This window comes from Heteronotia binoei, chromosome 7, assembly GCF_032191835.1.
Source record: "Heteronotia binoei isolate CCM8104 ecotype False Entrance Well chromosome 7, APGP_CSIRO_Hbin_v1, whole genome shotgun sequence".
Taxonomy (NCBI): Eukaryota; Metazoa; Chordata; class Lepidosauria; order Squamata; family Gekkonidae; genus Heteronotia; species Heteronotia binoei.
Window position 1 is genome coordinate 60417012 of NC_083229.1, and position 25991 is coordinate 60443002.

General features: G+C 42.6%; 1 protein-coding gene across 4 annotated transcripts in view; it reads right to left on the bottom strand.

Moving 5' to 3' along the window:
* The window catches only part of NKAIN3 (sodium/potassium transporting ATPase interacting 3), a 470064-nt gene that overhangs the window by 305970 nt on the left and 138103 nt on the right, over positions 1–25991 (bottom strand). The window lies entirely within an intron of this gene.

A 25991-nucleotide genomic window follows, 5' to 3' on the forward strand; every position in this document is an offset into this window, starting at 1 on the left:
TTCCAGGCTTCCGAGTCTTTACCTACTCTGACATTGAAGTCGCCAAAGATGATCACCTTGTCCTCTGTAGGGGTCTTCCGTACGAGGTTGCATAGATCAGCATAGAACTTGTTCTTTTCTGCAGGATCTGCTTGAAGGGTTGGGGCATACACACTGAAGAGTGTTGCATGCTGCTTGTTTTGAAGTGGGAGGCGCATGGACATGATGCGATCTGAGTAACCTTTTGGCAGGTTTTCAAGTTTGGAGGCAATGGAGTTCCTGACCATGAAGCCAACGCCAGAAAGGCGGCTCTCGGCCTTTGACTTACCCGACCAGTAGAGGGTATAGCCAGCACCATGTTCTTGAAGACTACCTTCCTCAGGGAAACAGACCTCACTGAGAGCTGCTATGTCAATATTCAACCTGAGAAGTTCGTGGGCAACTAGAGCAGAGCGTCGTTCAGGGCGACCACTGTCTACTGTGTCAAGCATGGTTCTGATGTTCCAACACGCAAGCTTTAGTCTTTGCACACTTTGTGAGGCAGGTGCATGCCTTTTCTTTGTTGTTATTTTTTGACCCCAAGTAAGGATGCCCATTGACCGCAGCTAGCCAACTGAGGGGGGGGGGAGACGAGCTTTCTTTAGGCCACCTTTTCTAGGCCCCTCTCCATGTGGAGCAAGCAGTGCTGTCCCTAGATAAGGCTGCTTGGTCATTCAGGGTGCTGCCGAAAAATGCTTTTGTCTCCGGGCAGCATCAGGCGACCAATACCCTGAACCGCCTACATGCAGGATCGGGACTGCGGCTTCCAGTGGCATCTTCCACCTGCCGTTTCGCCCCTTGCCCATCGCTGCAGGACTTGGTGTGTTGTGGGTTGTGGATGTGGATATGCCCTTCAGGCCTGCGCAGAGGAATTTTTAGGTGAAGCACAGTGTGCACGGTACTGGCTCCACCCTTTCACCTTGGGGTCATCTGCCATGGCCCAGTAAGCCGGGACGCCGGCAGCGAGTCCTCCAGGTGGTAGGTGTTACATTAACGAGCTCTATCTGCCCGGGTTTGATGTTAGAGTTTTCCTTCTCGTAGGCTGGCGAGGTTGGTGAGCCCAGCCTGCCCATTCGGTTATACCACCGGACATTCGGTCGCACCATGACGTGGCAAACTCTGTGAGAAATGGGGGGGACCAGCGGGAAGGTGTTGCCATGGATGCAGTAATGCAGGAGAGGCCATTGCAGTGACCATCTGCCAGGCATAGCCGGACAGTGAGCACGCGGCGTTCACTACACCGGGAAAGGAGAGGCTATGTATTGCGCATACACTTTCCCTGGGGGGGCAGGATACCCAAGAGGGAGCCCACCCACCCCTCTTCCCCCTTTCCTATCTAGCTGTACAACATAGGGACTTTTTTGTATATTGTTATACAAGGAGCTAGTTATAATTATTATTATTTATTTATATTCCACCCATTCCCCCATTGGGAGCTTTTTTTGTTCTGGAGAAGTTCTGGAGTTCTGGAGAATATTTAGTTTATTTTTGTTCTGATGATGTTACAAAAGGATATAACTTTTCGAAGTATTCCTGAGAAGCACACAAGAACTTTAAAACACACACACACAAATTTCTGTTGGCTATGGTCTTTCAGACAGTTGGAAAACTCTCTTTACATCTTACGTTCTACTCCTTGGAACTCCATAAAATTTAATGGAAGAATATTAGAATAAAATCCCAGCATAAATCCCTGTCAGGATGGAATTTATCACTAATAAAGTTAACTTAGATTTTTATTACATGTAAAGGTGATAAAAAGGTTTATCCCAGAAACTGGAATGCCCAACATTATTTCCAGTCTAGGAATGCATATTCTTTTATGTTTTTCCCTTTTTCTTTTCTGAACATGTAGTCTTTTAAATCTCAGCTTTAAGACAATACTCTTTGTCTACTCACAGTGGAATCCTAAGGTCACTTAAGTCAATGTCCTTGGGAGGATGTAACTCTGGTTAGTATATCACTAGTAGTTGTGCACTAAAACTTTTGGATTGTTCAGGAACTCATTTGCATATTAGGCCACACCTCCTGATATCACCATTGTTTTACAGAGGGCTTTTTTGGTAGAAAAAGCCCAGCAGGAATCATTTGCATATCAAGCCACACACCCTGGTGCCAAGTCAGCCAAATTGCATTAGTGCTCAGAAAAAGCCTTGGGGTTGTGCATGCAAAAGATGGATTTCCTGTCATAGAATATGAAATGCCCCAGTGGTGTACATAATAATGAACAAGAGTGTGAGGATGTTCACATTTGTGCAGCTTCAGTGCTGCAGCAAAACATGCCTTTCAGCTAAAAGCTCAGGACCCTGTACAAGACTAGGTAGATGATCTGCAAAAGCACAATCACCTCAGAACCACAGTTCCCTCACCTATCAACATTAAGGACTGGTATCTGTTACTGCTAAAGGCCTGAATATTACATGTGATCTGGAAGAAATTCTAAGTAGATGATACTGTAGGACTTTCCATGCTTTCCCCTTGGGCTTGGCCAGCAGCTGCTGCATTCTTGCTGGTTCCTCTGACTTACAGTCTCTTACCACTATCCAATAATATATCTAGGCTTCCCAATCCCCAGGTCCCAGCGGGGGATCCCCTGTTTTTACAGGCTTCTCCCCGCCCCCCCCCCCACAATCACCATGCAGTTTTAGAGCTCCTGCAGGTCCGTTTTTAAAATATGTGCCTTTAAGGCTGAGCAGGAAGCAGGAAACTGGAAGGGCGTCGGAGAACGGCCCCTCCCTTTGTTTTGCTTTCGCTTTCAGATCAAGTAAAGTTCTGCAAGAACAAGACGCAGTAAGTATTTGTGTGTGAGAGAGAGGGAGGAGGCAGGGGATTCCCTGGTTTGGAGGCCCTTCCCCCACCTTAGAAAGCGTGGGGGAGAGGGAAATGTCTACTGGGCACTCTATTATTCCCTATGGAAAACGATTCCCATAGGGAATAATGGGGAATTGATCTGCGGGTATTGGGGGCTCTGGGGGGCTATGTTTTGAGGTAGAGGCACTAAATTTTCAGTATAGCATCTAGTGCCTCTCCCCAAAATACCCCCAAGTTTCAAAACGATTGGACCAGTGGGTCCAATTCTATGAGCCCCAAAAGATGGTGCCCCTATCCTTCTTTATTTCCTATGGAAAGGCATTTAAAAAGGTGTTCTGTCCCTTTAAATGTGATGGCCAGAACTCCCTTGGAGTTCAATTATGCTTGTCACACCCTTGTTCCTGGCTCCACCCCCAAAGTCTCCTGGCTCCGCCCCCAAAGTCCCCAGATATTTCTTGAATTGGACTTGGCAACCCTAAATATATCCAACTTCTGCAGTGAATAAATTATGCAAATTAAGCAAACAAATGCAAATTTTATGGCCTAATTCATTCTGATTATACTATTTGTGCTGATTATATTTATACACAGTATGCAGTAAAGGTTAACAGGCCTAGATAAGTATTCTGACAAATAGGTAATTCACAGTGGAGGAAGGCCATTTGAAAAACATTTGCTGTTTTAAAAAATAAACATACATAAGCTGCGTTTCTAGAAACTCCAGCTGAAACAACATAACTGAAGTTAAGCACTTCTTGCTGAATATCTTTCAAATCTTATTATGCTAAAGCCAAAACTCTGTTTTTCAAGATAAAGTCTTGCTCTGCCTTGTTTGTCCCATTGGAAGTTCATTTATTTTTTGGTCCAGCCATTCTTTGTACTCTTTCCCATTCTTGCAAGCCCCAATAGTCACTCCACTTTCTCTGCTTCTTTTTCTACTTTGAGGGTTGCTAACCTCCAGGCCTGGAGATCTACTGGAATCATATCCGATTTCCAAACTACAGTTCCCATTAGGGCTGCCAGCACCAGGTTGGGAAATTCCTGGAGATTTGGAGCCCTGGGAGGATGAGGTTTGTGGGAGGAAGGAACCTCAGCAGCATTTAATGCCATAGAGTCCACCCTCCAAAGAAGCCATTTTCTCCTGGGGAACTGATTTATGCCAACTGGAGAGAAGTTGTAATTCTGGGTGATTGCAATCCTCCACCTGGAAGTTGGCAAATCTACTACCCCTGGAGGAAATAGTTGCTTTGGAAGGTGGAGTCTATAGCATTATATCACTTTGCTTCTCAAACCCCAGTCCTCCTCTGATATCCCTCTCCTCCTCAAACCTCACCCTCCCCAAGCGCCACCTCTCACATCTCTAGGAATTTCCTAACCTGGAGTTGGCAATTTTATCTCCTTCACATCCAACAGCTAACCTCCCTTAATCTGCCCCTCTATCTTAAGCTTTCCCTTTTCGCCAACTGGCAGCCTCTACCTAGGAAAACTGTTGCTTACTTGTGTGGTTCCAGTCACTGGGTACTTGCATGGCAGGGAACATAGAGCTGGAAAGAACCTCCTGGGTCATCTAGTCCAACCCACTGCACAATGCAGCAACTTCTGTCTCCCGTTCCTCAGTTATGGTATATGTGAAACAATGGATTTGCAGGTAAAGTATCTCTTATTCCTTAATCCCTGACTAGTAGGCTAATATTTTCTGCCTTCCTGGTCTAGAACTGCTTCTCTTGTGTGTTCCTATGAGTTATTGCACAACCCCCCCCCCTCCACATTTCCTGTATCTTTCTCAGAGTGTTGAAATAAAGTTAATAGCAAACATTAAGACCATTATGGCCCTTCCTGACAACCATTAAGAGACATTGTCTCCTTTTGTTCTGAACTGGAAGTCCTTTCAGGCACCCAGGAAAGGCCCATTAATGATAATTAAGGACAATCATAGACCAGGAGTGGGTCTCTACCCCTCCAAATACTATAAAACATGAGAGTAAACCACACCTGTGTGTTCAATCTGTGGACACATAGACAGGTTGTACCCCCATTACTCTAAGTAATGGGTCTCTCAGACATGGCACAACGGCTGTACACATCCCCATCTTTAATTTCTACATGGACTTCTGCATATCTGGATTAGATAAATATCACCTCTGTAATAATACCTAAAAGTCTCTATTCCTCATCCCTGATTTTCTTAGCCTCTTGACTGTGTGTTTTGTGATTGCTTATGTGTGATTGTATAACTACATATTTTTCTAAGTAAACATTTTAAACTATTTTAAATCTGGAGTTTTATTTCTGATATTATTGGTGGAAATAACCCTGCTCCAAAAATAGCTCTACCTATAGTCTATTCCTTGCTAATCCCCCACCCCATCAAAAGAGGAGACAGCCAGCATTTCTGGTAAAACCTCTTTCTCATGATCTGCCTAAGTTCACAGAATCAGCATTGCTGCCAGATGGCCATTTAGCCTGTTTAAAAACCTCCAAGGAAAGAGAGCTCACCACCTCTCAAGGAAGCCTGGTCCACTGAGGAACTGCTCTGTCAGGAAGTTCTTCCTAATGTTGAGTCAGAAACTCTTTTGATTTAATTTCAACCCATTCATTCTGGCCCAACGTTTTGGGGCAACAGAAAACAACTCTGCACCATCCTCTATATGACAGCCCTTCATGTACTTGAAGATGGTGATCATATCACCTCTCAGTTGTCTCCTTTCCAGCCTAAACATACCCAGCTCCTCCACCTTTCCTCATAGGACTTGGTTTCCAGACCCCTCACCATCTTCGTTGCTCTCCTCTGGACATGTTCCAGCTTCTTAAATTGTGGTGTCTAAAACTGAACACAATACTCTAGGTGAGGTGACATCTAACCAGAGCAGAGCAAAGTGATATATCACTTCAGGTGATCTGGACTCTAAATTTCTGTTGACACAGCTCAACACTGCATTTGTCTTTTTAGCCACCATATCACACTGCTGACTCATGTACAGAGTATGGTTCACTAAGACCCCTAGACCCTTAGACCAGTCTCTTCCATCCTATAATTATGCATTTGATTTTTCCTACCTAATGGAGAACTTTACAGTTATCCCCATTAAAATTCATTTTATTTATTTTAGCCCAGTTTTACAGCCTGTCGAGATCATCCTGCATTGATTCTGCCTTCTACTGTATTTAGTATCATCTTAAAATTTAATAAGAATTGCCCCTATTCCTTCATTCAAATAATTTTAAAGATAATGAACAAAACAGGTCCCAGGACAGATTCTTGAGGCACTCCACTTGTCACTCACACCATTCACAAGCACTCTTTGGGTGTGATTTGTCAACCAGTTACAGATCCACCTAACAATCATAGCATCCAAACCACATTTTACAAATTTGTCAACAAGAATATCATGTCAAAAGCCTTAATGAAATCAAGATAAACGTCTTCAGCATTCCCCTAATCCAGCAAGGTAGTAACCTTCTCAAAAAATGAGATCAGGTTAGTCTGACACTTGTTCTTGAGAAACCCATGCTGGTTCTTAGTAATTACAGCCATCTTTTCTAAATACTCAAGGACTGACTGACTGATGATTTGTTTTAAAACTTTTCCAGGTATTGACATCAAGCTAACAGGATGGTAGTTACCGGGATCCTTCTTCTTCTCTTTCTTGAAAATGGAGACATTTGTCTGTGTCCAATCTTCTGGCATCTCTCCTGTTCTCCAAGAATTCTCAAACATAATGGCCAGAAGCTCAGAAATTACATTTGTAAATTCTTGGATGAAGTTCATTTAAAGAAACTAGGTGTTTATGTACTACCCCTGTGCTGATTTTAGGCTGCAACTCCTTTCCCTCATCATATGTTCCTTTTTTGCTATGTTGAACATTGTTTCCTTCACCAGAGAAGACTGAGGAAAAGCAGGAATTGAGCTGTTCTCCCCTTTCTTCATCACCTGTTACAATTTCACTTTCGTGTCCCTCCAAAGGGCCTACCATATGCTTGCTCTTTTTCTTACTTCAAACATAAGAAAAGAACCCTTTTTATTGTTAGGGTTTGTAGAATCTTTCGGGATCAAGTGCCGTGTTCTACTGGAGAAAGTTTTCCTTCCAGACGTTTCGTTCTCAGCTGCGGAGAACATCCTCAGTGGCTTTGCAGCCGGAGCAGGCGCTCAGACCTTCTTGGCTGCTGTGCATTGAGTGGAGCCAGGGCTGCTGGAGAGCTGCTATTTCTAGGCTGGAGGGGGTGTGATGAAAGGGCAATTGGTCTGTGGATGTGCCCATTGTTTGGTGGGGCTTCCTGGAATTGCCCTTTCATCACACCCCCTCCAGCCTAGAAATAGCAGCTCTCCAGCAGTCCTGGCTCCACTCAATGCACAGCAGCCAAGAAGGTCTGAGCGCCTGCTCCGGCTGCAACGCCACTGAGGATGTTCTCTGCAGCTGAGAACGAAACGTCTGGAAGGAAAACTTTCTCCAGTAGAACACGGCACTTGATTCCGAAAGATTCTACAAACCCTAACGATGTTACCAGCTGTGAAAACCTGAAATCTTTGATAACCCTTTTTATTGTTTTTAGCATATCTTACTAGCTTCAGCTCATACTGAACTTTAGCTTTCCTAACATTCTCTGTACAAGCACTGGTTATTTGTTTAGCATTTCACTTTCCCTATCCTGCTCCCCACACTATTTTATCTTTCCTTCCTTCTGGACACATCCATATTCTCTTTCCTTCCCCTGCCTCATCATCTCCTTCTTAGCTATTCACCAACCTAGCTTTTATCTGTCTCCCATCTTCAGCTATATTTATTAAATTCATTTTTACCCCACCTTTCTTCTTAGTGAGCACCATAAGAACATAACATAAGAGAACCCATGTTGGATCAGGCCAATGGCCCATCCAGTCCAACACTCTATGTCACACAGTGGCCAAAAAAATTATATATATATATATATACATACACACACACACACACTGTGGCTAATAGCCACTGACGGACCTCTGCTCCATATTTTTATCTAACCTCCTCTTGAAGCTAGCTATGCTTGTAACCGCCACCACCTCCTGTGGCAGTGAATTCCACATGTTAATCACCCTTTCGGTGAAGAAGTGCTTCCTTTTATCCATTTTAACCCGACTGCTCAGCAATTTCATCAAATGCCCACGAGTTCTTGTATTGTGAGAAAGGGAAAAAAGTACTTCTTTCTCTACTTTCTCCATTCCATGCATAATCTTGTAAACCTCTATCATGTCACCCCGCAGTCGACGTTTCTCCAAGCTAAAGAGCCCAAGCGTTCTAACCTTTCTTTATAGGGAAAGTGTTCCAACTCTTTAATTATTCTAGTTGCCCTTTTCTGGACTTTTCCCAATGCTATAATATCCTATTTGAGGTGCGGTGACCAGAATTGTACACAGTATTCCAAATGAGACCACACCATAGATTTATATAGGGCCATTATGATACTGGCTGATCTGTTTTCAATTCCCTTCCTAATAATTCCCAGTATGGCGTTGGCCTTTTTTATTGCAATCGCACACTGTCTTGACATTTTCAGTGAGTTATCTACCACGACCCCAAGATCTCTCTCTTGGTCAGTCTCTGCCAGTTCACACCCCATCAACTTGTATTCGTAGCTGGGATTTTTGGCCCCAATGTGCAATACTTTGCACTTGGTCACATTGAACCTCATCTGCCACGTTGACGCCCACTCACCCAGCCTCAACAGATCCCTTTGGAGTTCCTCACAATCCTCTCTGGTTCTCACCATGCTGAACAATTTAGTGTCATCTGCAAACTTGGCCACTTCACTGCTCACTCCAAACTCGAAATCATTTATGAACAAGTTAAATAGTATGCGACCCAGTACTGAACCCTGCGGCACCCCACTGCTTACCATCCTCCACAGCGAAGACTGCCCATTTATACTCACTCTCTGCTTCCTATTAATTAGCCAGCTTCTCAGCCATTTCTCTATACTCTTTCAGTAATCCTTTTACCCCTTGGTCATCCAAGGGCCCCACTGCCTCCATGGCTGGTTTCCTGCTTCTAATATATTTGAAGAATTTTTTATTGTTGGTCTTTATGTTTTTTGCAATATGCTCCTCATAGTCCCTTTTTGCTTGCCTGATCACAGTCTTGAAGTTGATTTGCCACAGCCTCTAGAATCTCAATCTCTTTCTCTCGACTAGAACACATATTGACCCAATCAATCTGTGGGTAGTTAAAATCACCTATTACGACACAGTTTTTACGTTTAGCTGCTATCTTTAATCCTTCCATCATATTATAATCGTCCTCTATCTTTTGATTTGGTGGGCGATAACGAACGCCCATAGTTAAATTTCCTTTTGGGCCCTCTATTTCAACCCAAAGCATTTCTAGAAGGGAATCTAATTCTCTAACCTGTCTTACTGGACTGTATACTCTCTCTGACATACAGAGCCACCCCACCTCCAACCCTTCCCTCCCTATCCTTTTGATATAACTTATATCCAGGAATCACCGTGTCCAACTGATTCTCCTCATTCCACCAAGTTTTAAATAGCCTCCAAGCTTCTCCAAGGGTTCTGACTGTATTTACCAGTTGCATCTGGCTCCCTGGTATAGCCCCTTTAAATGGACTGGGCCAGCCAGGAGAAAGGGAGATGGGATTGCTGGGGAAGAGGTTTCCTAATCCCATCTCCCTCTCTCCTGGCTCTGTAGCCAGGATAAAGGGAGACAGGATCACTGGAGAGAGGTGTCCCATCTCCCTGTGTCCTGACTGTGCAGCTCTCCCACCAACTCAGTGGTTTTGGGCTTCCTTCCTGCAGCCCCTTTAAACTAGACTGCACAAGGGAGCCCACAGCTGAGATGGCAGGAAGAGTTCTCTCCAGCTCTCAGCCATTGGATTAAATGGAAAAAGTACTGTATGTGGACACTACCTGTAAACAAGTATGATGGTAACACATGATTATTTATTTCACCGTGTGCATATGCCATGCCTATTTTGGCTTTCTGATGACAACCACATATGAGCATCTACACAGCGTTCACACTTTTTCCTTTATGGAAGCAGAACTAAAATATGGATAAAATCTGGTTTTCATATGACCAATGGACCAGTCTCTGTCCAAATATTTTGAGTTGTTCCTCCAAAACAAATGCACATGAACTCCATCAGCACAAAACACATTATTGTATGCAATTATCACTACTAGACCTGAGACTGAATGTAAACACATACAATTTTGGAGTCCCTAGGCCAGAAAAAATTGGCATCTACCTGGAAGTTCCAGACCCCAAATTCAATGCTCCATCTTTCATGCTGTATACCCATAGAACACAATGTATCTTTGCTGACATATAAATCACCTATCATGTAACAGACAACCCCAACTGTAATAGAAGAAGACAGAAGATGATATTAGATTTATATCCTGCCTTTCACTCTGAATCTCAGAACTGCTTTACCTCCTTTACCATCCTCCCTCACAACAGACACCCTGTGAGGTAGGTGGGGCTTAGAGAGCTCTCACAGAAGCTTCCCTTTCAAGGACAGCTCTGCAAGAGCTATGGCTGAACCAAGGCCATTCCAGCAGCTGCAAGTGGAGGGGTCAGGAATCAAGACTCCCAGATAAAAGTCCATGCACTAAACCACTACACCAAAATGGCTCTACACCAAACTAGCTGAATATCTTACAAAAGTTTATTGTATGAACCATAATGTACTCTGTAGAAATACTTTTAAGTCTTCTGGAAATGCTGTTTACATTCAACTGATAAAATGAAGCTTTACCTAACAAGCATGATGAGGAAAGCTGAACAGAAAATCTATAGTTTGGGTAGAATATCTGCATTATAGATACGTTACACAAAAGCCTAGGAGTTATAGTGGGATCACCTATCTGATGCAGAGAACTTCATATTGTGGCATCCATACAAAACAAAAGCATTGAAGCACAACTCTGGAGAGAGACAATATGTGCAACTAAAAGACAAAGGCCCTGACACTACTAACTGATTTGAGAAATAGCAGCAGACAAATTAAAGAGACCATATGAGATACCATAATACTGGATTCACCTCTACTGGAATCTCCCAAGATCCATTATGAGTACTCTTATTTCAGAATAAGTGTTCTGAGTTCTTCTGAAGAATGCCAGGGTAAACATGTGAAAGATCTGTCTGAATGTTTATAACTAACCTTCATGCTGGGTTCAAGAATTCTTATCTGAGCAGGGTCAACCGGAATGGAGGCAAAAAAAATCCACACTCTCATACCTCACTCTTCTTGCACATCACAGATCAGTTCCCTTCATGACAGCTGAAGTCCCACAAGCTTTGAAAAAATGAAACTCTTGGTGACCTTTCATTTTACAGAGTAGACATAAAGCTGTGCACAGTGCAGTGATCTGTGCAGTATGCTCTTTTTACCATAATATTTTTCATTTTAATTTATGGAACTTGAGTTATAACATATTTCTTCCTTCTGCTTTCTGAAAATCCAGCATTCTCTGTGAGTGTTCTTATTGCAAGTCATTGACAAGACTTTTCAGGTAGAAGGAGGGAATTTCTCTTTATTATTATTATTATTCTGTGATATACGTTTATGTGTGTAATTTCAACAAAGCTGGTAACATTCTTATGAGCAATATAAGATAAAACTTCAATGAACTATAGCCATATCTAGTAACACATGAACAAGATATGACTATGTGACAAGCTGTGCAAGAACTGGAACAATGGCCATGTATTCAAATGAGCATCTGAATGTTTATAATACAATGTAGTACCGTTAGAAAGACTATATCATCATTCAGATGCATGGCTAAATCTACATTGATTCATTACTAAATTTAAAGATTAAACACTCTCTCTCTCTGGTTTAAAACAGAGATCTGGGTTTCCTTACTCAACAGGACTCACCCTTTACAGATGTTAATTGGTTCTTCCCACTATGTTGTAATCATACAAACATGTTGCATTATACTGTAATCCTTTACAAATGTTAGCTTTTTAAATGCTTAACACAGCACTGTCCATGATTACAGTTTTCCCTGCTATCTATCTTCTATCTAGACCAACTTTGAACAGATTTAAACATTTTAAGTTGTATCTTCACCTCACAAGAGGCTGGAACCTCAGACCTCTCTCATCATTCATCATGTGTAACTACAACATCATTTCCTTTCAGAAACTTTTGCACCTGAATTATTTAAAAGAGAATTAACAAGAAGTCTACAACTCCACCTCGTCCCCCTTTTCTCTTGTAAACTGGGTTATAAAGGTGCCTGTTAGGGTTGCCAATCCCCAGGTGGGGGCAGGAGATCCCCTGGTTTGAAGGCCCTCCGCACCCCCACTTCAGGCTCATCCAGAAAGTGTGGTGGGGGAATGTCTGCTCAGCACTCCATTATTCCCTATGGAGACCGATTCCCATAGCATATAATAGAGAATTGATCTGCGGGTATCTGGGGCTCTGGAGGGGGCCTGTGTTTTTAGGTAGAGGCACCAGATTTGCAGCGTAGCATCCAATGCCTCTCCTCAAAACACCCTCCAAGTTTCAAAAGGATTGGACCAGGGGGTCCAATTCTATGAGCCCCAAAAGAAGGTGCCCCTATACTTCATTATTTCCAAATAGAGGGAAGGCATTTAAAAGGTGTGCAGTCCCTTTAAATGTGATGGCCATAACTCCCTTTGGAGTTCAGTTATGCTTGTCACAACCTTGCTTCTGGGCTCCACCCCCAAAGTCTCCTGGCTCCACCCCCAAAGTCCCAAGATATTTCTTGAATTGGACCTGGCAACCTTAGTGCCTGTAAAATGGTTATGCATTCCACAAATCTGTGAAAGTTCGGTCTGACACACAAAGTTGGCGCTGGAATAAATTTTCCTAGTCTTTATGCTGCAACTCAGTTTTCCTCAAGGACCTTAAGGCAGCATGCATAGCCTTTCACAGTTTATAATATTATCCAATATGGCTTCAGGCCTGGTTATGTGATTGAAACAGCTTTGGTCACCCTGGTAGATGACTTGCACTAGCAAATAGAAAAGGAGGTCTAACCCTGGTGAGTCTCCTGGGATGAGTCTCATCTTCAGGGGTTCTGCTTCAGGTGTTCCCCATGATCTGAGGCAAAGCAGGTGGAAACCTAAGAAAGGACCTTCTCAGAGCATTAAAATTAATCTGACTCCCTTTATTGTCTTCCACCGGTGGGTAAAAACTTTTCTAATTCCTCTGGCATATCCAAATTCTTCTTTTTTAATTTTGGGGTTTATATATGTATTGTTTTTAAAAGTTGGCTAGGGTTAGGCTGGAAAATAGTGTGTGGCCCAATGTCCCCTACTGAGTTTCACAGCAAAATAGAATTTGGAATTGGTTTTCCAGGATTTCTTCTTTCCACTCCTAGCTCAACATTCTATTCAAGAGACTACATTAGCTATCTACAGCATATGCTGCCCCATCTATTGCTCCCAACCAGCCAATTGGAGAGAAATATTTAGCACAAATTATTTATGAATTAGAGCCTGCAGGCAAGTTAAAGCTAAATTCCAATAGAAGTGTATTATGATCATATTAGCAAATAAGAGTAGAGTGGTCTTACGTTAATATGGAACTAAGTGTTGGTGAACTAGAACATTAATCTTGTTCCTTCACATAAAGAGGATTTCAACAGTAAATGCAGCAGGCACATTTTTACCACATATTAGAATAATGGTGCTATACTTATACTTTCATACTGCAGACATCATCATTTATAAACAGTGCCTTAATTCTTTCAATGAATAGGATGTAGCTGATTCAAGGAAATTTAAAACTGCCCCTTTGAATTTAAAAAAAACATCCTGACATCTCATTAAATAATGGAAGCACTCTAGAGAAACTGAGAAACTTACAGGGGAGGGGGGAGAGAGATGACATAGTAGTCCTGCAGAAATCACAATATTTCCACCTTAACCTGTGAACCCATAAGCATTGGATCCAGTGATCCATCAGCAGAAGGCACACATGTGGATCTTCAGTATTTATTTATTAACGTCAATTTTTAGGCTGCCCTTCCCTGAGACTCAGGACAGTGTACAACAGTGATAAAACTACAACTCTTACCAAGGTTTCATAATTAAAGAGTCCATAAAATATGATTAAAGCAGCCTAAACCAATCTGATGGTGATAGTTCCTGGAATGTCATTGCCTCATAGAGGTAGGAAAAGGAAGAGGAGGAGTGCTAAACTAGATGGAAGACCATCACTGTCCTCAACCTGAAGGCTAATAAGCCAGGTAGGGCCCGGATCTCAATAGGGAGCTGATTCCACCAGGTCGGGGCCAGGACTGAAAAAGCCATGGCCCTAGTTGAGGCAAGGTGGGGGTCTCTTGGGCCGGGGATGTCCAACAGATGTTGGGAGGTCAAACATAATGACTTCCCGGACATATGTGGGAGAAGACAGTCCCACAGGTATGTTGGTCCCAGGCCGTGTAAGGCTTTAAACATTAAAACTAAAATCTTGAAACAGACTCAGTACTCAATAGGCAGCCTGTGCAAACTGTGGAGCGCCGGCTGAATGCCCACCCGTAAAGGTGATGCAGTCAACAAGTGATTCGCCACATTTTGCACCAGCTGCTGTTTCCGGATCAGTCTCAAGCACAGGCCAGCATAGAACAAGTTACAGTAGTCTAGTCTGCAAGTGACCATTGTATGGATCACTGTAGCCAGGTCCTGGGGGGATAGATATGGTGCTAGCTGCCTGATCTGCCAAAGATAACAAAAGACAACCATTGTGATCTGGGCCTCCGTGGAAAGGGAGGCATCCAAGATCATTCCCAAGCTCTTCACCTGTTGGGCGGGCACCAATGTGGCACCATCCAAGGCTGGGAGCTGGATACACATACCCTCCCCTCAGCCCAGGTACAGGACCTCCTAAGTGGATGCCGCAAGGAAGCCTGCTCGCCAAGCACCACCCTTTGTCCCCATCCCTGGAGAAAGGAGGAAAACCATTGTAAGGCCATCCCCTGGACTCCTGCGACGGCGGTGGGTCATAAGGTTGTAATCGACCAAGTGGCAGAAAGTTCCACCAGGTGTGAGCCAGGGCAGAAAAAGCCCTGGCCCTAGGAGGACAGTCAGATGTCTCTTGAGTTAAGGACCACCAGGAAGTTCTTTTTCCCCAGTCTTCCTTTCACCAGCAGTTCATTCTAACTCATGAAAAGTGGGTTAGAAATGTGAAGTAATAAATAAATAAATAATTGTCGATATTCTGAGACCTACATGGACTAACAGTCAGAAGAATAGGAAAAAAGTACTGGGGAGCGTGGGCACGAACTATGGGGGAAGCTCAAGCCTCCCCTGGATTTTTCTTGGGGAGTCTGAGCCTCCCCCAGGCACCCAGCACAGGGCTTGGGCCTTCCCCAGGCAAACAGTGCCAGGCAATAGTGACAAACTCCTTTGAGTGTTTTAAAATGTTTTCCAATCCATTTTAGATTTTCAAAAGGAGATAATGACCTCAGAGACAAGAATGAAGTAACGGACATTGTGAGACAGGAAAACTCCCCACTGTGTGCATTTTTTCCTCTGGGATGGAAATAAAGATGGCAGTAGATGATCTTCCAAGTTCTTCTTACAAATGCTAATTGAGCTAGCAGGACAGATAATGGATAGATAGACAGACAGACAGACAGACCGACTCTTCTTCTCCCTTTCTTCTCCAAGCAGGAAACATATATGTGGTGAAGATATCAAATGCTAGAAAGTGTTTAGGGAGACAAAACTCTAGAGACAAGAAAAACTGTTTTGACCTGGGCAGACGTGAGTCAAGGAGGTACGGAAAGAGATTTCATAACATTCCTGGCAATAGGATCGTTAGTATTCATTTATCAGGGGAGAGAGACCTCTCACCTGCGATCTACAAAAGGTGGTCATTTTGTTCATCCATACATACAGCCGGCCTAGAGGGCTGAAGGACGCTTGTTATTGTAAAAGGTAATTGCTATCTGCAAAGGTTTTGATATCCAGCACATATCAATCCTTGATAGGGCTGCCAAGTTTCTGTTGGGAGTGGAGTGGGGGTTTCCCCAGTTCGGGTCCCCCCAACCTGCTGGCATTGAGCTGGCTAATGGGGGATCCCTGCCCCCAAAGAGCTCCGTTGGTGCATGACTGATGCAATAATGTCACCCGGAAATTACATCATCGTGCCAGGCACGTTGTGTTGGGGATGCGCTAGCATTCGTGTAAAAACTCTAGGGTACCATAGAGGTTTTAACCCAAATCCTAGAGTATCCCCAGTGTGATGTGCCTGGTGCAATGATGTCACTTCCAGGTGATATCATTGCACCAGGCACGCTTTGCACGCGCAAGTGGAGTCCTCCACAAAGACCAAGGTAGGACTTGGCAACCATAATCCTTGAATATGTTTGGTGTCTGTTGGAAAAGAAAATATAATCCTTAACCCTGGCTGGATCCACCAACTTTACATGTAGCAATAGTCAGACTGTGTAGTCCTTGCCCAACATACTTGCTTGGCTCCAATTTACATTTGGGGAGAAAGTGAGATTTCTAGGGGAGGACTTGCAGATCAGAGACCTTTTAAAACTAAGGGGCAAGCAATTTTCTAATGCCTTGAAAAGAAATTGAAAACCCCCAGTTGAATAGCACTTTCAAAACTACAGCAAATGTATTGCTATAGGATTTGGGGATTCTTTGAGGGGGATGTACTAAAAGGAATGACAGGATTGCCCATTTAAAACAATAGGAGAGGCTTGAAGTCCCATTAGAGATAATGAGAGCCAGGAATGCCAATTGAAATACATTAAAGCACAAGAAAAGTTGTGAAGAAAATGTGGAATGGATTTTCCATTAAGGTCTCTGGAATTACAGCCCCTGGGAGTAGCAGAAGTGTTCTGGGACTGGAATAACAGGTCAGAGAGTAGAATGACAGCCTCTGGGAGAAGCTTCTGCTACTCCCACAGGCTGTCATTCTGCTCTGGGGGTCATCATTCCAGTTCCCAAACACTTCTTCTATTCCCAGGGGCTGTCATTCCATTCTGCAACCTGCCATTCCAATCTCAGAGCACTGGTTCTTTTCCTAGGGGCTGTCATTCCACTCTGGGGCCAGTCATTCCTGTCCCAGAGCACTTCTACTACTCTGAGGGGCTGTCAGCTCCAGTCCCAGAACACTGAGTCTATTCCCAGGGGCTGTCTGAAGATCATTTGTTGAAGCCAAATGTGTTTTACAAGTTGAACCTAAACAGAAGAAATTAACCTTGTGCAGGAATGCAGTCATTTCCCATAATCTTAATTATGTGGTTTTTACTAATAATTTGTTTTGAATGCCTGTGTTTTTAAGGTGGAGTTTCTAAGCAGTATTCTAAGAAGGCAAGGTATAGGAAATGCTAGGTGGCATTACTGAATTTTCTTTGGGGTCATCATGGCTATGGGTACTGTTCTGAATTGCCCCAGAACGTAGCTGCACTCACTTATAGGATATGAGCTTGAAGTGAGAAGAAGATTGCTATTACTTTGAATTCTGTACATTGCTCAGAAATTGAGTGTACAGCAACTGTTTTGTATTCTACCCTGACTCAGTGACTCCAGCCCTGCATTTACCATATGAAGGCACCTGTGCTGCCATAATTTAGTAAATTTCAGTACAAAGTTAACCTTCTAAATAAGGCAGAAACAAGACTCCTTTAAATGAATGTCCAGGAAAACTTTTAAAATGTTCCCCTACAGACTTTTCTGTGTTGCCTTTCTTACCATCAGATCTGTGACAATTAGTTTGTCCTGTGCGCATGATGTGTGTGTGTGTGTGTGTAGGTCTTAAAGTGACTATTCTAAAAGTGTATTTCAAAAATAGGACACAGCAGGACAACACTGAGATATCTCTATAACCACCTTTCCTCAGTTTGGCCCAGCTCAGATGTATTGTTAGGGGGGTATAACAGCAAGCCTCGCGGTCTCACTAGATCGCTTCTATATGTGGCTTATGGCTACCCCAGCCCCTGTTCCGCCTCAGTTCTTCCTTTTGAATTTTACCTCACGACTAGGAAACGCAAGGGGTGGGTGTAATATGGATTTCTCACTACTAGTCTCTTCGGGGGTTTTGTTTTGCTTTCAGATGGATATAAACTCAGTTTGTAGGGGACCACAGCAGCTTTGATAGTTTTCCCAATAAACTGGCACCAGAAAACTTTAAAGTAAACCACAGAAATTTATTAATGTACACACACCGTCTTCAACTGGGGAATGGGAAATATATACATGGGGTAGATTGTATCTCAAGCAGTTAACAGTTTCTTCGTAGTTCAGGGTTTATAATATCTAGTTCACTTAGGTCTCTCAGGTTTCACAGATCATACAGCTTTCACTCTCCAACACTATTCTGGATTGGCCTCTTGGGTATAATGTGCCAAGTCCCTTAAGTTGACTGGTGTCTCTTCTCCCAGCCCTTCAGACTTCTAGACCCACATCTTTCCCTCAACCACCTCTTTAGCTCTTAAGAGAAGTGTATCTGTGTCTGTGACTTCTCAGGTCTTTTACTGTGACTCTCCTTTAGTCACACACAGCCCCTTGGATGTCTTTATAGAGTGAACAGTGAGCTTTGCTTCTCTCGAAGACTCTCCTCAGCTCCTGTCTCAGCTCCTTCTCAGACCAACTGCTCTCTTCAGCAGTCTCTCTCGGACTCTGTCTGACACTAACTGTCTTCAGCCGTTAGCTGTCAATCACCTCTGAGAGATCCTAGCACTCTGGCCCCCACCCTCAGATTACCTGATGCAGGCTCTATGCATCCTTAGTTTTCTTGTTAACCCGTTCCTTACCATCACAGGGAAGTTCCCAGGTCCCACTAAATTTCTGGGGTGCCCCTCCTTAAATCTCCATGGCCCCATCTCCATAGATAATGACAATGAAGGCCCCTCCTCTGGGCCTCTAGTTCTGTCCTAGCCCCAGCCCCCCCCCCCTGAAAAACTGGAAAGTCTACGCCTCTGCTGGAGACGGGGCAGAAGGCAAAATCATTCCACCCCACTATTCTGTTTGTAGGGCAAAGAGAAAATATCTGTAGTCTCTGCATTCATGCATCACTAAATCCATCCCAGTGAAATCCACAGCAGTCCTCCTACAAGGTCTGAAGTCACTGTGAACAAACCAGTCAAATGCTCCCCTTCATGAAACATGAAGGCCAAACCAAAGACAGAGAGATAGTTCCCCTATCTCAAATAAGCTACCCCCAATAATAAAAACGTGTATCTATTAAAATAATTTCCAGATGCTATATGTCTAATGTATTTTGCAGTTCTGACGCCCAGCCCTTTTAAAAATATCTCCTTTCATTCTCCCATGCTACAGCTATACTTTATGATAGGCCTCCTGTTTTCAGTTCTTTAAGGCCTTGAGCATGGTGCTCAGATATTTGCAAGATGGACAGCCAGTTGAATGATTTATCACATTTTTGGAATTACAAAACCACACTGGTGAATCTATGGCACAGCAGGTGTTGAAGTACTTATGTGATGATTGCAGATTGGATTTTGCTAAATGCAGAGAGCAGTCATACAACAATGTTCCTACACTAGACCGTGCAGCATTCTTTGGCTACTTGCCCTAAGCCTTACTTACTTGACACTCTCTTGATCAGGCACACAACACAGGTAGACGTTACTGCTTCTCACTGTCCGTCTTGTTGTCCTTCCTGGTATCAGTTCCTGTGATGATGATGCTGTGGTGTGGCTCGTAGCCAGAATATATCCTAACTGGATGATTGACTAGCCGATCCTGAACATGATCTCATTAAGAGCTGTCATCCAACTCTGATTCTTGATGACATGCTGTCAGAGTTAGATCTAAAAGATCTACCTGCCAAATGGATCTTGCATACAGGTGTGACTAATTACACAGGTGTCCAATTAGTAACTACCAGCTGACATAGCCTACTTGCTAGTACAAATCCTGGTACAACTTACATAAAATGATACTGATTAACACAAACACTTACATACACAAAGTTTCTACTGAATTATGCATTTCTCTTTGCCTTGATACCAAAGTTAGTAGATACAACTCCTACAAAAGCTATGAGACTAAAGGGGAATGCTGTGTGGCCCTCTTTAATTCTGTCCCCCCTTCCAGTGGCTCCCTCAGCTCTTGAGCTCTCTTTCCCCACTTTAGGTCTCTGAGCAACCTCTGTGGTGGAGGAGAAGAGCTTGCAAACCTGTCTTTTCCCCTTTCATTCCCTGCTTCACATATGGCAGAAACATTCACCTACCTATGGGTCATCACTCAGAGGCTGATTGAGGCCCCATGCTCAACATGCTTGCTTGAGAGTAAGCCTGCATCAAGTTCCTCCTTGATTTCCGGGAGCCGCACAATATGTGTGGAAAAACTGCATGTGGCTTCCGAGCCACAGTTTGGCCACCCCTGACCTAGTGCATCAACTTAAATGTATCCCCAGTATTACTGATATAAGGATGGTCACTTTTTTTCCTGCTGTCAGTCTTTTGTTCTGTCTGTTGTTAGGAGGCCATTTGATTCAACGCTGGGTTTTGTATTTACATTTCAAGGCAGCTGTTTCCATACCTTCTTCCTTCCAGAAGGCAAATGTACAACCTTGATACTACTTCCATCCATAGCCATCCTATTTAATCCACAGGGGATCCAGTAGAAAGGCTTCAGGATTATTGGTTGAAACATTGCTTTTTCTCTCTCTTCCTTATTTGTTAAAATTCAAGCCTAATAAAGAGTTTTGAAGAATATAAAGGCTTGCATACAGATTTGTATCATTTGGACAGGTTGTAATAAGTATTACATGGCTTTTGTTTTAGGATATTTTTTATTAATTTTGCATTTTCTTCACACACGTTCTTATCAGCTTTCATACCTTTCCTACAGTGGCTTTTGCAGCATTGAGCTCTGTTGATTTAGGGAAGTTTTTCTGCAATGCTATTATGAACCTCCCCTACATCTTGCTCCATTCAACATGGATCTAGCAATTATCACCCTGTTCATTCCCATTACCAGCCACACTCAATTAGCCCCACTGCTGCACTTTACCATTCCCCATATAGAGGGGAGAGGTGGTGCTATTTAGAAGAATAATGTTCAATAGAATTCTCCATGATGTTTCCCAGCAGTATTCTCAGAGCCATAGCATACTCCAGCTGTTCTTTTGCCTGTTTCAGTGTCTAGATGACAACAAATACACCCACTGTTGTCAACTGTTATTTCCTAAGCAGTGTTCTGAATGTGACAAGCAGGTTGAAGCAAGCAGATGGAGCTGAATCAATCAGTAAAAATAATGTTTTGTTTAAATGATACATGTCAAGGTTTTCTTTAAAAAATGATAAGGATTGTTTTCAAAATTGTCAAAACACTTATGAGATAAGCTCTCACTTTTTAAAGTTCATTTTAAATTGTAACTTTGGTATTGAACAAAGCATGGCAACAGTGACTCCCCTCTACTCCTTAGGCCAGAGGTGGCCAACAGTAGCTCTCCAGATGTTTTTTGCCTACAACCCCATCAACCCCAGCCAGCATGGCCAATGGCTGGGGCTGATGGGAGTTGTAGGCAAAAATATCTGGAGAGCTACCATTGGCCACCCCTGCCTTAGGCTATTTAGCTGGCAAAATGGCTAAAAAGAAGAGAATGAGGAAGTAAAGAAAACAGAGGAAATGGTGAAAGAATAAAGCTGGGGATAGGAAAGATGAGCCAATGATGTTGAAATGTAGGAACTGGCCCTATCTGGGCCTTCTAGGGTAGAGAATTAGCCTTCAATTCAACTGAAAGAGAAAGACAACTCCTTGGTCCACTACTTTAGCTCCCATGAAGCCCAAGAGCTATTAGACAGTTGATGCTACTACTTCTCTTACCAAAGGCAGGCAGTTAATGTCAAAATGGCAAACTTGTTCAGCTACAAAAGTAACTCATTCATTGCTAGAGGAAGAAAAAGAGCAATCTTTAGTGTTTCATCCATTAATTAGAAGCACACCTTCTTTTCCCCTAAGCCCTTGAGAGCAGCAGTACAGAGATATGGTCAAGCAAGGCATCCCATCTGTTGCTCGCTGCCATCAAATCCCAGGATATCCGATCCACCTTATTGTTACAAACATTATAAACAGACACTCCAAGTTAGTGGGTACCTATCAGATGGAACAATTCCTATGTTTAGTATAGATTACCATCATACTAGATAGTTTAAATATGCCGGCAATAAGACATTTTCAGTTTAAGCATTCTTCAACTTGACCTGACCTCATTGTTCACTAACACCAGGGAGTTCGCATTTTCTGGCTAATGACTTCTGAGAGATCATAAACTATACTTCAAATACTGCAGTTTTATCCAATCTATTCTTCCTTCGCATCTAGCACATCCTCTTCAGAAATTTATTATGATTTTTTTCTGTCATTTCATTCCTTATAGATACATAGGTTGCCAAAAGGTGAGGCATGTAACATTAACCCAAGTAGCAATTGCAGAGCAAGACAAACTAATAAATATGTCCACCATGTCCTCTAATTAATTATGTTTTCACTGACTAAAAAGGAGGATTTAATTATCTGGTGGGGCAGGGTGCTTCATTCATTATTCTTGTTAAAGATCTTTCTGGGTGTGATCAGGCGTGCTGTTTGATCTGATGTATTTGCTGTTCCCCTCCAGATTTAAAATGCACAATCAGATAATATCCCTATCCCATCCCACAGGTGTCGACCCCCATTTTCACCCATCTCTGATTTGTTTGGGTATTTTTTACACCAGTGAAAGTCTGGGGTTACAGATTTCTCTCAGTTCACAATACTGTCCCAGATGTCTGAACTCTCCATTGCAATGTCAAGCCATTTGGGAAGTATGAGCCTTCCCTTCTGTTTTAACTTCTTTAAAAAAAATCAGTTAGCAATATGCACATAAGCAGATCTCTGCCACAGGGTCATGAGGCATCACTTACATATTTATGCACCACAATGTTTTGTTGGTATCAGGAACCCCCCTAAGGGGGGGGGGTGTTTTTGAGCAACAAATGCAAGAAAAGTGACCCTTTCTGTCATTTCTTGGGAAGGGGCTGTGCTGGAAATAGTCCCTATTTAGGCTCCCATATCAGCGGCTGGGATTCCTCCCCCGGAGCTTTACTCCAAGCCATTTCATAATATTGCTCTGGTGGGAAAGCTCTATGGAAAGAGAAAAGCTCTATGGGAGGGACGGTGGCTCAGTGGTAGAGCATATGCTTGGTAAGCAGAAGGTCCCAGGTTCAGTCCCCAAAATCTCCAACTAAAAAGGGTCCAGGCAAGTAGGCGTGAAAAACCATGGGGTTGAGGCAGCCAAGCAAAGCAGCCTCTGGATCCTTCCCTCTTCCCCCTCCCTTTCTCAAAGGAAGGAGGAGCCTCAGCCAATGGAGCAGCTTGGTTCTGTAACTCTGCTGTACAACTGAGAGAACCTTGTACCCCAGGCTCTCTCAATTGCACAGCAGAGCTACACAGCCAAGCTCCTCCACTGACTGAGGCTTCTCCTTCCTTAAGGAAGAGGGAATGGGAAGAAGGAAGGAGCCAGAAGCTTCTTTGCTTGGCTGCATCACATGGGAGAAATACAAAAAGGACTGGGTTGAAGGAAGAGAGGGGGATGGCAGCAGATGTCCACTTGCTCTTGAGTCACATAGAAGCCCTATGGAGGACAGATCAGGCCTGTGGGCTGCACATTTGTCAGCCCTTGCTTTAAGATGTGCCAATAATCACTGTGCCTGCCTAGTTCACAGAATACATTCTAATGCAACCTATTTGTATTAAAAAGCCTACACTTAACACCATGTCCTACCCCAATTTGCATTCCTACATCCCATTTTAGGGTGCATGCACCAACCTTACTGTAATTTCCAGTCACACTATTTGTAACCAACTGAAAAACTTTCTCCATTTTTTTATCTGAGCCTCCCATTCTCAAAAAAGCAGGTCAGGTACAGGCTGAGTTTGTAAACAGTCATAGCCTGAATATACATGTGTCTTCCCCTACATGGGGGGGGGGGGGGCACACTCACACAGGCCACTGTTACCCACCAGGTAACATTTCACCTCAGACCCCAAGTTTTCTGATTCAGGTCCTGGAGTCCCTGACAGAGTAATCTCTACATAGTCATTCCCTTTCTGGAAGAGTCAGTTACATAAACAGATTCATTAAAAAGATCATTTATGGAGCCTACATAAACACCATAAAGAACTTATTGTTAATTTGTTATTTAATTGCACAGCTGCTTGAAAATTTCATTAAACAGGAAGAGCAGTCAAACAAGAGTCAGTCTTGAAACAAAAGCTTTCCACCTTAGAAAAATATGGCTCAAGGATTTTATTAGGTGATTCTGAAAAATTACTCTAGTCCATGAGCTTCTTCTTATCCTCCTCTTCTCTCTCTTCGCCCTACCTACCTACCTGACTGCCTACCTACCTGTAAAGGAAAAATTCAAATGAGTTTTTTAAATAAATATATATATATATATATATATATATATATATATATATATAAACAATTATCTGACATTTTAATAGAATTTTATGAAGACAACTGTGTTTGTTCAAGTATAATTTCCTTTCCTCTTAATATTTGTTCCTTTCAGATATGTTAGGATGATTATAATTCACACTTTGGTATGATTTCCCTAATAAGCACTTTTTAATGCAATCAGCTCTCATTAGGAGGCCTTCTGGAAGAAATCTCCCTACAAGACTCTCTATTAAAGCTAGGGTTGACTACTTGATCGCACACAGCCAAAACCATTATGCTAGTATTGATTGAAGAAGTTTACATAAGTCCACTCAGTCCACCCCCCACCCCACACACAAACCTTCTACAGCAATCATTGCAGTATTAAGCCAAGGTGATATTAATGGATTGCTACTGAGTGGGCTCTGTTTTTCAATGCTCTTCAGTCAGTGTTAATCATGAAGTGCAGTTAATACATTTTTAATACAACTGTATACATAGCTAGATTACACACCTGCTAGATGCATACGTATCACCCACTCTCTGGAGAACCATGTTCATTTTCAAAATGTCAAGATGTGCTTGGAGGCAAGCATGGAGCAGGCTGTGCTCCAGACAGAATAGATGGAATGCTCTTTAGGATAAAAGAGTTTAAATATCACTCTTGCTATGTTTTAAGGGAAAGCCAAACAACCAGAAAATCCTGAAGGCTTCAGTATGGCACACTGGATAAATGCAGTACCTATCTTCACAGGTTTACACATTTACAACTGTGTGACACTATGGAGGTTAATTAATGTTTTTCAGAGTGAAAACCAAGAATCTCAATGTATTCTGAAGGTTAATTTGTTCATTTTGACCTCATTTCCTAAATGAAACCCTCATTCCTGTCCCCTCTGGCTAGCAATGCAAGAAAGGAATTTGTAATTGCTGTCCATCTCCTTTGAGACATTTTTTTTGTCTCAGTTATTCATCAACTCAATCAATAATTAAACCAAAGACTAACAGAATGGCAGCACAAAACTTTACAAAGGAACTGTCTGAAAGAATGCAAGCAATTAAGAAATCCCTAATTAATCCAATGTGTTTGTTTGCAAGATTCTTCTTCCCATTTGCCTGAAAAAATACAATTGTAATATATGCAAGGAAATGGCTAGAAGTAATCAGAATAATTTATTTACTTGGTAATTCATAACCACTAGATAACCAGTAATGAGGGTTAAGGTGCTCCTTCTCAGCACAGCTGAAACAGAACTTTATGTGGCTTTTAAAATATACTCTACAACCTTCAGTTTTCATAAGTATTCTGAAATTATTAATTTGTTAAATTCCTAATTGGTACTTTTCCCCCAAGCACCATAACAGCTGCCATTACACTGAACTGTCATTGTATCAAATATACAAATACACCTGTGCACACTCATCATATAGCAAATACATATTTCCTCAAGAAGAAGGCTAGTCAACCCAGGGTTGAAGCAAGTCTCAGAAACCTTCAAGAAAAGAAGGTTTGGACAAGAAATGCCTACTCAAAGACCGGAAACTCCCTCCACCTTGAAATCCTACAGCACCAGTACATTAGGACTGACTATACATGCAAAATAACTATCCATCTTCCAACACCTCAAAAACAAAAAACAGCTAACATACTTCTAATTTACTTCCCATTGATGCAGCTCTTCTAAAATGGAAACAGCAACTTAATGTCAATGCATTAGGTGACAAAACCCTCCGAATAGATCTTCTGTTCTCAGGAATGGAAAGGAATAGTT